The 9,532-nt window shown below is 41.4% G+C and overlaps 1 long non-coding RNA gene across 1 annotated transcript; it reads left to right on the plus strand.

Moving 5' to 3' along the window:
- The first annotated feature begins 4,413 nt into the window (after window positions 1-4,413).
- LOC140507166 (uncharacterized) lies at window positions 4,414-5,827 on the plus strand. The gene is made up of 2 exons (XR_011968220.1): window positions 4,414-4,772; window positions 5,439-5,827. It is a non-coding gene; the product is annotated as an uncharacterized lncRNA (long non-coding RNA).
- Window positions 5,828-9,532: the final 3,705 nt, after the last annotated feature.

A 9,532-nucleotide genomic window follows, 5' to 3' on the forward strand; every position in this document is an offset into this window, starting at 1 on the left:
CCGTGCCTCGGGCACCTAGTAACGGAACTGGGTCGTTCTGCCCCCCTCAGCCATGGAAAATGTAACCTGCTTACTTGGCCTCCCTCTGTGCTGGGGCAACGATCCCCAGAGGTGGAATTTCCTACCTGCCCCCGGCCATGCCCCATGGTTAGAGGCTGAGGTTAGCTGGGCTGAGATAAAGCGGACTGGCCCAAAGGGAAAACCCCTAAGGCCCTTTGTTTTTTTGGCTTCTGAAAGGGTGGGCGGCTTTGGTTCGGTGCAGGTACGGAAATGAGAAAGTATTAAGGGTAACCTGTGGAGACTCTAGGAAGGAAGGCGATGGGGTGGCATCAGCCCATCAGAGCCGGGTGCACCCTGCGGAAGATCTCCGAGTAAACAGTCTCTGGTATCAGAGGGTGAGTCACTGGGCTCTTTAGGGCTGCGGTAACGTAATCCTGCACATCCTAGGGCGGGACACCACCACACCACCTCTGCTTTTAAAACAGCCCAGGGATGGAAGGGTAGTGTTCCTCCTTTTAAAATGGCATCAGAAACAACTCTTCCTCCCTCCCCTCCCCCATTTCCTTCCTGAGAAGGGAAGTATTTGTGTTTTGGGTTGTTATTTTTTTTTTTATTTCCCCCATCAGAACTGTCTAGATTAGAAGTATCCTGAAGAAGAAATCTATGCAAAGGTCCAGCCAGGGACCCTTAAGTGTGAAAAGAGAGGAAAAGGGCAGGAGCCTCCTTTGAGGAATTAGTTAATAAGCATTTTTGTGAGTCATGCAGTGCACCCAGTCACTAGGCTTTCAGCCCTTTGCGGATGGAAGGATTTGCTGATTGAACTTGTCTGCTCCACATGTCAGGTAGGACTAATTTTAGAAGTAGCTTGAACAGGAGGCTTGCGCAGGAAAACATTCAGAGAGAAGGAGAAAATCTAGAGTTTTCCGGCTGCCCCTACCAGAAGAGAGTAGGTGTGATCTGGTGGAAGAGGCTCTCCATGTAGCAACCAGATAAAATAGGCATAAAGCCTGGGCTTGCAACTGACCACCTGACTACCTGTGGACCAAAGTGTTTTCACCTGTCGGCCCTCTATTTCCGCATCTGGAAGCAGGTTTAACCAGCTGATTCCTAAAATCTGTGATTCTGTAGCTTTTAGTCATATTACTTTATAATATTATATGAATGCCCAGGATAACAAGAATATTGTTATTCTGCAAAAGAAATAGATTGCTAAGAAGTCATCATACACTAACCCAACAAAACAAGCAAAATTCAGATGCTCCACACAGAATGTATTACTTTACTACCTAACTTTACCACAAAAATGAGAAGTGGAACAAGTCTTGGGAGGAGACCAAATTCTATTGTTTTAAGTGCTGAGTAATCTGAAACCCAAAGCTGGGAGTGGACTTCAGGCACCAGCTGGGGACACCTGCATTCACTCTGCCATTTGGTTTTCAAAGCCTTTTTTTTTTTTTTTAAGATTGTGAGGATAGAGCTCTGCAAAAGTATGGGAAGGGCAACACTTCCTATGTGCTAGTCTTTCTGCTAAGTGCTGGGGATACATAGAAAGGTAAAATAACAACAACAAAAAAAACCCAATTCAGCCCCTGCCTTCAAAGACCACATACATTCTAGTGGGGGAGACAATAAGTAAATGTGTGTGTGTTTGAACATGGAAAGGTAGGAAAGAGTCAGGTAACAAAGACCCTTAAGTGCTTAACAGAGTACTTTATATTTGGTATTAACTAGGGGCAGCTAGGTGGCACAATGGATAGAATGTCAGGTTGGAGTCAGGAAGACTCATCTTCCTGAGTTCAAATCTGGCCTTAGCTGTGTGACCCTGGGCAAGTCACTTAACCGTGTTTGTCTCAGTTTCCTCATCTGTGAAATGAGCTGGAGAAGGAAATGACAAACCAATCCAGTGTCTTTGCCAAGAAAACCCCCAAATAGGGTCATGGAAACGTTGGAAATGACTCAGCAACCGCAAGGACAACCCTAGAGGCAATAGGGAACTGCTGGAATGTTTTGAGCAGAGGTGTCAATCAGTGGAAGCCTAATGGTCATTAGACCTTAAAGTTTCTTTTTGAATTTGTCCTTTTCATTATCATCGCCAATTCGTGTTTTTTATTGCTTGTCGTATCTGGATACTGTCTCAGTACTGTTTTACAATCCAAAGAAAAGACCCACGGGATCCATTCTTTCCATTGCTTCCAGCCTACCTTTCTCCAGCCTCTCCTTTCCATGTTCTGACCAAAATGGCTTTATTGTTCTCTGGACTCATCCTACGTCTTTGGTCTCCATATTTGCACACAGCCCTTTCTCACTGCTTGGAATGTACTCCCTCCACAACTCTCTGTGGAAATCCTTCTCTTCCTTCAAGTCTCAGTTCAGATGTCATCGAAGCCTTCTGTGAAGCCTTCTCTCACCCATATTGGGCCCAGTTGAAAGTGACTGATTCTTCTTCAAATTGCCTTAGAGCACTTTGTATCTCTCAATGGCCCTTATTGCATTTGATTCTGGATCTTATTATGTACATGTAGTGTTCATTCTATTAGATTACAAACTCCCTGAGGGCAAGATTTTTCATTTCTGTGTTGTTAGCACCTAGTTAGCTTGGGTGTGAGAGAGAGAAAGAGAGAGAGAGGAAAGAAAAGAAAAAAAGGAGAGGAGACAGAGAGCAGGCAGGAGAAGGATAATAGAGAGCTGAATTGCAGCTAGAGGAGTAGTTCTTAAAGTGACGCAGAAAAAGACCCAGATATAGAAGCAATCCGAGACACACCCAGGGGGAGATGCTTTGTTCAGCTGTTTTTTCAGTCCCATCTGACTTGGTGACTCCATTTGGTTGTGTTTGGCCTTCATTTTAGGAGAAGACCGTGATATCAGGGAAATGACGACATGACTTGCAGTTGACTTTGATTTGAGGGAGAGAGGACTGTGCAAGGTCACCAGCCTCAGTTTCTCCTCCAGAGCCATCTGGGTCCATGAACTTCATTTGGAGTTTTCTTGGCAAAGATATTGGAGTGGTTTTCCACTTCCTTCTTTAGCTCATTTTACAGATGAGGAAACTGAGGCAAAGAGGGTTAAGTGACTTGCCCAGGGTCAAACAACTAGTGTCCAAGGTCAAATATGAGCTCAGGAAGATAAATCTTCCAGACACTAGGTCTTTATCCATGCACTGACTAGCTAAAGAAGACACAAAGGGAATCAAAGATACAGGGACACCAGGCTGTATTCCAAGTTAGAAAAAAGGCCTGTGCATTCATGTGGCTTCTCTTTGGAGTCACATGTAACTAGGGACCAGAAATAGATGAAAATTTATAAGGAGAACACAGCCTTAACAATAGAGAGAGGAAAGGGATGATGAGAGGAGATGAAGAGATGGAGAAGCTCAGCCTCACATAGACCTGAGAATAAGCCCACAGGTCATATTATCTACATAACCCCAAAGAGGTGGAGGAACATGTGTAGTTAGTCAGTCAACTAACTTCTGTGAAGCAACTGCTGTGTATCAGGCACTGTGCTAAATGTAGGAGATACAAAAAAAGGCAAAAAACCCAAACCCAAACCAAAAACCCTTGGTCCCTGCTTTAAAAGAGTCCACAGTCTAAGGATAATGTGCAAATAACTTTTTGTAAGCAAGAGTAGTTCATGAAGAAAAAACTCATATCTGTAAGTTGTGTGTACTATAATTGGTTTGGAAGAAAGGTGGGACATACTACTAAGAACAGTTGAAAGCAGAGACTAGCTTTGGGTGGAAAGACACACACACAGAGCTGTCTTCAGCTAGAGCAAGACTTTCAGGGTGAAGGCTGTGATTTCCATAGGCGCTGATTTATGTACTTGGTGACCTTCAGAGTCACTGCGAACTCTGTTGATTTTCCTATTTTCTTTCTGATTTTGCTTGTTAAAATAAAGTTTGGCTGATACATTGGGACCAGCATGCTTGTCCATGTAGAGTTGGTAACAGCTTTTCAAGGATTTCCAGAAGAGATTTTCTCAGGATTTGATCCAGGAAGCAGAAAAATCCCCCAGAGGTGATCTAGAAACTGAAGTATCTGAACAATGTGGATGTTTCTGTGTGTGTGTGTGTGTGTGTGTGTGTGTGTGTGTGTGTGTGTGTGTACATACATATATATTACTTTAGAAATCAGCTTAGCATTGTAGATAGAGAAAACTTGGCTTAGAGTCATAAAGACATGTATTTAAATCCTGTCTTTAACACATACTAGTTGTGTAGCCAAGAATAGTCACTTAACTACTCAATACCCCCAGGGCAATTCTATAAAACTATAAATTACAGATGAGTTGTTGATAAGCATTGCTGGATGGAGTTTTTCTCCTTAACTGATCCTTACATGTACCACTGTGTATAAGCTTTGATGGCTCCAAGATGCACTTATTTGGGTTTCAATTGTTTTCCTCATTTTACAGATGTAGAAACTGGATGAGAGAGATTCAACGACTTGCCCATTATCCGATGTTTGTTGTTGGTTTCAAAGATGGCCAATGACATCAGGAGAGTGACGTCTTGACTTTCGTGAATTAGATTTAAGTGAGGCAGAGTCCCACAGAGTTGTCAGCCACATTCTCTCCAGAGTCCTTGAAGTCCAGTGGCTAGATAAAAGTCAGGGTGAATGGCGATGGCCCTGGATGCAGTGGATGACCTTCGAGTCTTTGATGTCTGACCAAGTCACCTTCATAGCTATTGGAATACATTCTTCTCAATCACCCGTTTCCACTGGGGAAATCTTCACATGCGTGGCATAGACATCCCTCTAACTGGCAAACAGGTTTGAGATCTGTTGATTACTCTCAACCTGGTTTAGTCCATCTGTGAGTTTTACCTGGGTGTGTTTGCTGTAAATGTTATAGCTTTTTGGAGCTACAGATGAAAGTTTAGTGAAGCTGGAGACCAGAGATGGATGAGGAGCTTGGTACACCAGAGGTGCTAGTCCTCCCTGAACACCCCTTACACCTCATTGTCAAATAGCTGGTAAATATGAGAGGTGGGATTTGAATTTGGGCCTTATGGCTCCATCTGTCATTTTTACCACTGCACCACACTACTGTCTCATGTACGTACGTGTATATGGATGCATGCATACATAAGTATGCATATATACACACTCATAAATACCACATACATATTGGTGGGAAAAGGCCACTGAATTTTATTTTAGTTCTAATATAAAAGACAACAGTATTTACTTACTGCTGTTATTGGCGTAGCAGCTAAATGTTTGCTAAAGACTGTCCAGCCATTATTTCTATATTGCCTTATAATTTTCATATTATTTGATTTGAAAATGTCAGTCAAGCATATGTGTCCTAAACCCCCAAATTACTGGTTAGTAAAGAGGAGCAAATACCATTAAGGGTTAAATTTGGTAGGATTTGATAACGTTTCTCAGAAGACGCTCCTGATCTCTGTCTTTCATGATATGTGACCTCTGTAGGGATTCTGAAGACTTTGGAATGGAGAGTATTCAGCATGGTTGTCAAAAGAATGCTTCAGAACGTAGCCCACAACTGGCCACAATGCACCAGAGGCAAGCTTTATTATAAGGAAGAAAAAAAAGAAAAATCTACAGCTTTCTGGGACACTCCTCAGCTCCTGCATCTCAAAGGTCACACAGTTTCCCAGTTGAAGTCTCTGGGAGTAGCAAGTACCCAGCAAAAGAAAAATTCAGTGCTCTTCTTATTTCGTACAAGTCAGTTAGAAACAAATTTCTTGATACCCAGCCTGCTTTTCTAAAGTCTCTTGAACACAAACTATTTTCATACTGACAATTTGTAGAGTTGAGAAAGACACAATTTTATAGGAAGATTAAACAAGGGAAACAAAGTTTGGGCTAGAGTTCTTTTTTCTTTAATAACCTAACTAACAGCTAACACTTGCACACACAGGGAGAATTATTTTCCTAAACCTGTTCAATGAGGTCAAGGGTAGAGAAAGAAGTACTGCTTTTAACTGGATTATTCCAAAGGGTTCTGGCCTTGGTCTGATAACTACCCCAATTCTGTTGTCTGGGAGAATGGAGTTCTTTCCTGTACTTTGACTCAGTTTCCTTTTAGAAATGATTTAGGCCTTTGTTACAAAAAGATTCCAGATGAGGGACACTGTCATGGTATTAAATCTTAATATTTATAATACAAAAAGAAGTTTTAGAACTATATGCTTAGATACCCTTCAGTACCAAGTCTTTGGTTCTATCAGTCTATATAATCTATCAGTCTCAGAAGCTGAAGACTTCTTTCCTGATTACTGCTGTGCACACTAGACTTCCTAGCCCAGGTTGGAAACAGGTTAGGCCAAAGTTCCTACACCAATCAGCAGTGGGATTGACCTGTGAGTTACCACCATACTTCCAGCATGGGGTGAGAGAGGAAGATACACTCTCCAAAAAACAAAAACAAACCTAAAACATAAGAATGGAACCTAAGAAACTGAAGTTTCCTCATCTGTAAGATGAAGTGGTTAAACGAGATAATTTCCATGACCTCTTCTAGCTCTTATAATCTGTGAATTTAAGAATCTATGAAGATAAACGTCGAAAGGAGATAGCAAGGGATGTCAACAATGCACTTAACTACTTCCAGGCTTCTGCTGGAGCTAGATCCAACTAGCTCCTACATTTAGTTCTAATATAAAAGACAACAGTATTTACTTACTACTGTCATTGGTGTAGCAGCTAAATGTGTGCTAAAGACTGTTCAGCCATTATTTCTATATTGCCTTCCTACATTGGCTTCTTACGTTGGCTCCAGGCTTAATGCTAACACTCTCTTGGCTCAGCACATTTCCTGAGCTCAAGAGATCCAATAACCTCAGCTTTCCCCAGGAGTGGGGTTACCTGGGCCTGGGTCCTATTCCAGAATGGCTTCATCCCTGGTTAACTGATGGAGAAATCATAACATAGAGATGACCACAGATTTGTCTATTCTGTTTAGGGAGCCTCATAAGTAAAGTCTATTGTGAACTTTGAGGGTTATCTGCTATCAGATTTAATTATTCTGGTTTTTGAAAGGATGAAGAAAAAACTACCTAGCAGTTTTATTTTCTTCCCAACCTTGGGTGGAGGGAAAGAAATAAGGCAGATCGACTCCAGAAGCCTTCAGATGGCATGAGAGGAAGACTGGAAAAGTAGACTTGTCCAATGGATTTGCTTGATTGGGCACAGTTGTGTAAATCAGAAGATTTCTTTTGTCATATTCCAATGGGAAAGAAGCCACAGGCCTTCTCTTTTTCCACATGGAAAGAGAATACTAGTCTGGCCCAGGTTAGGCCAATTTATAGCTTGGATAAGTTGATCAAGGAATTTAGATGTCACATGGTCTGCAACTAATGAGATTGTAAGCACCATTAATTATCCCGATGGATTATTCCTGATTTTTATTTAATTTTTTCCCTTATAAATAAATCCTGGAAACATACTCTTGTGGGCTAGAGTATATAGGGGGAAGGGACAGAAGAGAATTAGAAATTGGCTCCGATATAGTGGCAGATTACTAATGGCAGAACTAAAGAAAAAATAGCTATTATATAACATATCAATAAGAAGTTGACGTGTGATGAAATATCAAGTAAGCCAGTGAAAAACCCATTGGCTAGTAAGTGAAGGGACAGGGTAACAGTGCAGCAGATGTCTGATCCCAGAGAGCTAAATAGATTCAGAGAGTCAGAAGGTTCAGGAATTTTGTTGCTTAGAGATAAATAAAAATTTAGAAAAGACTGAAAGATAAAAGCCCTGGGGCCTATCTGGTTCCAAGGGAAAGAACTAAGGTATGGGTCCTTTATACCCACAACATGCTTATATGATGGTTCCCTAAAGGGAGGATACTGGCCAAAGTTAGGAAAAATGGAGTGTAATATTATCATGTTCACATCTGCTCAATTCTTATATGGTTAATTTTGTTACATCAATTATCCCCTTGTGTCTTTAGTCCTTTCTCTCCTTTGGGCTCCTTGCTTTTTGCCTACAAATATAGTCATCTCCCCTTTGCTAACAAAAACTCCAAAAGCTCTACTGTCACTCACGCTGTCAGCCCCTCTCTCTTTTTTAAGAGTCTACTACCTCCTGGGCAGGGAATGTACAGAATAAAAAAAAAAATGAAACACACCATGTCCTCAAGGAACTTATATTCTGTTGGAGGAAACAACATACACACAAAGACTGAAACATAAAATACGTGCCATGGAAGTGCCGAGTAATGTGGTGGGGCACTAGAAATTGGGAAGATTAGGAAAGGCCCAGCGAAGGAAATGATGCTTGAGCTGAACTTGAAGGAAGCTGAGCCTTCTAGGAGGAAGAGGTGAGGAGACATTCTTCTAGGTCAGCAGCCTTTGCATAGGCACTGAGGAGAGAAATGGAAAGTACCAGCAGCAGGAAGTAGGGCAGTATGACTAGAGGTTTGGAGAAGACTGTGGGACTCAGGGATGGGGAACCTGAGGCCCGTAGGTTCCTCACCGCTCTAGGTCAAAGGATAAAAATAAACAATTTTCTGAAGAAGAAATACAAATGATCAACAACTATAACTATCAATAACTCTGATTAAATCACTGAAAATTAGAGAAATGCTAGTTAAAACGATTCTGAGTTTTCCTACTGCCACCATTAAATTGGTCAAGATGACAAAATAAAATCAAAGCAGTTTATGTTGGAGGGGCTGTGGGAAGACGGGCACAGGAACTTAGTGTTGATGAAGCTATGAATTTGTTCAACTGTTCTGGGAAAAAAAAATGGGAATCATGACAAAGTTACTTCTATAGCTTACTAGAGGTAGCTGGATGGTTCAATGGATACAGCACTGAGCCTGGAGTCAGGAAGACCTGAGTTCAAATCTGGGCTCAGAGACTCACTAGCTGTATGACTCTGGACAAGTCACATAAGCTGTATTTTCCTAATCCACTGGAGAAGGAAATGGCAAACCACTCCAGTGTTTTTGCCAAGAAAATGCCATATGATAGGGACAAGAAGAGTTGGACATGACATAGACTGTACCACAGATATACACCAGTAAGTTAGCAACAGAATGAAAGGTCTTGCAAAATATTCACGGCAGCACTCTTTTGGGGCAAAAAAAATCTTCTCAAACTAAAAATAATGGATATCCATTAAATTGAAGAATGGCGGAACAGATTGTGTTTACTAATGTAATGAAATATTATTATGCTATAAGAAGTCCAGTTGAATGTAAGCTCCTTAAGGCATGTTTGCATTTTTGTCTTCTATTCCTAGAAGCTAGAATAGGGCCCAGCACATAGTAAGTGCTTAATAAATCCTTGCTAAATATAAGGAATTCAGAAAAACACGTCTTGGTGCACGAGAGGGAGAATGGAGTCTACTTTGGCACAAAGACTACATAGATAGGAATAACATAAGACTGGAAAGTTAAGGTCGTGACACATCGTAGAAGGTCTTGAACGACAAGCTAAAGAGTTTAAACTTCTCTTGTTAAGCAGTAGGACACCACTGAAGGTTTTTGAACAGTGATAATCTCCAGATTTGGGCATAAGGAAGATTATTCAGGTACTCATATGAAAGGTAGA

This window comes from Notamacropus eugenii, chromosome 5 (genome assembly GCF_028372415.1).
Source record: "Notamacropus eugenii isolate mMacEug1 chromosome 5, mMacEug1.pri_v2, whole genome shotgun sequence".
NCBI classification, from domain to species: Eukaryota; Metazoa; Chordata; class Mammalia; order Diprotodontia; family Macropodidae; genus Notamacropus; species Notamacropus eugenii.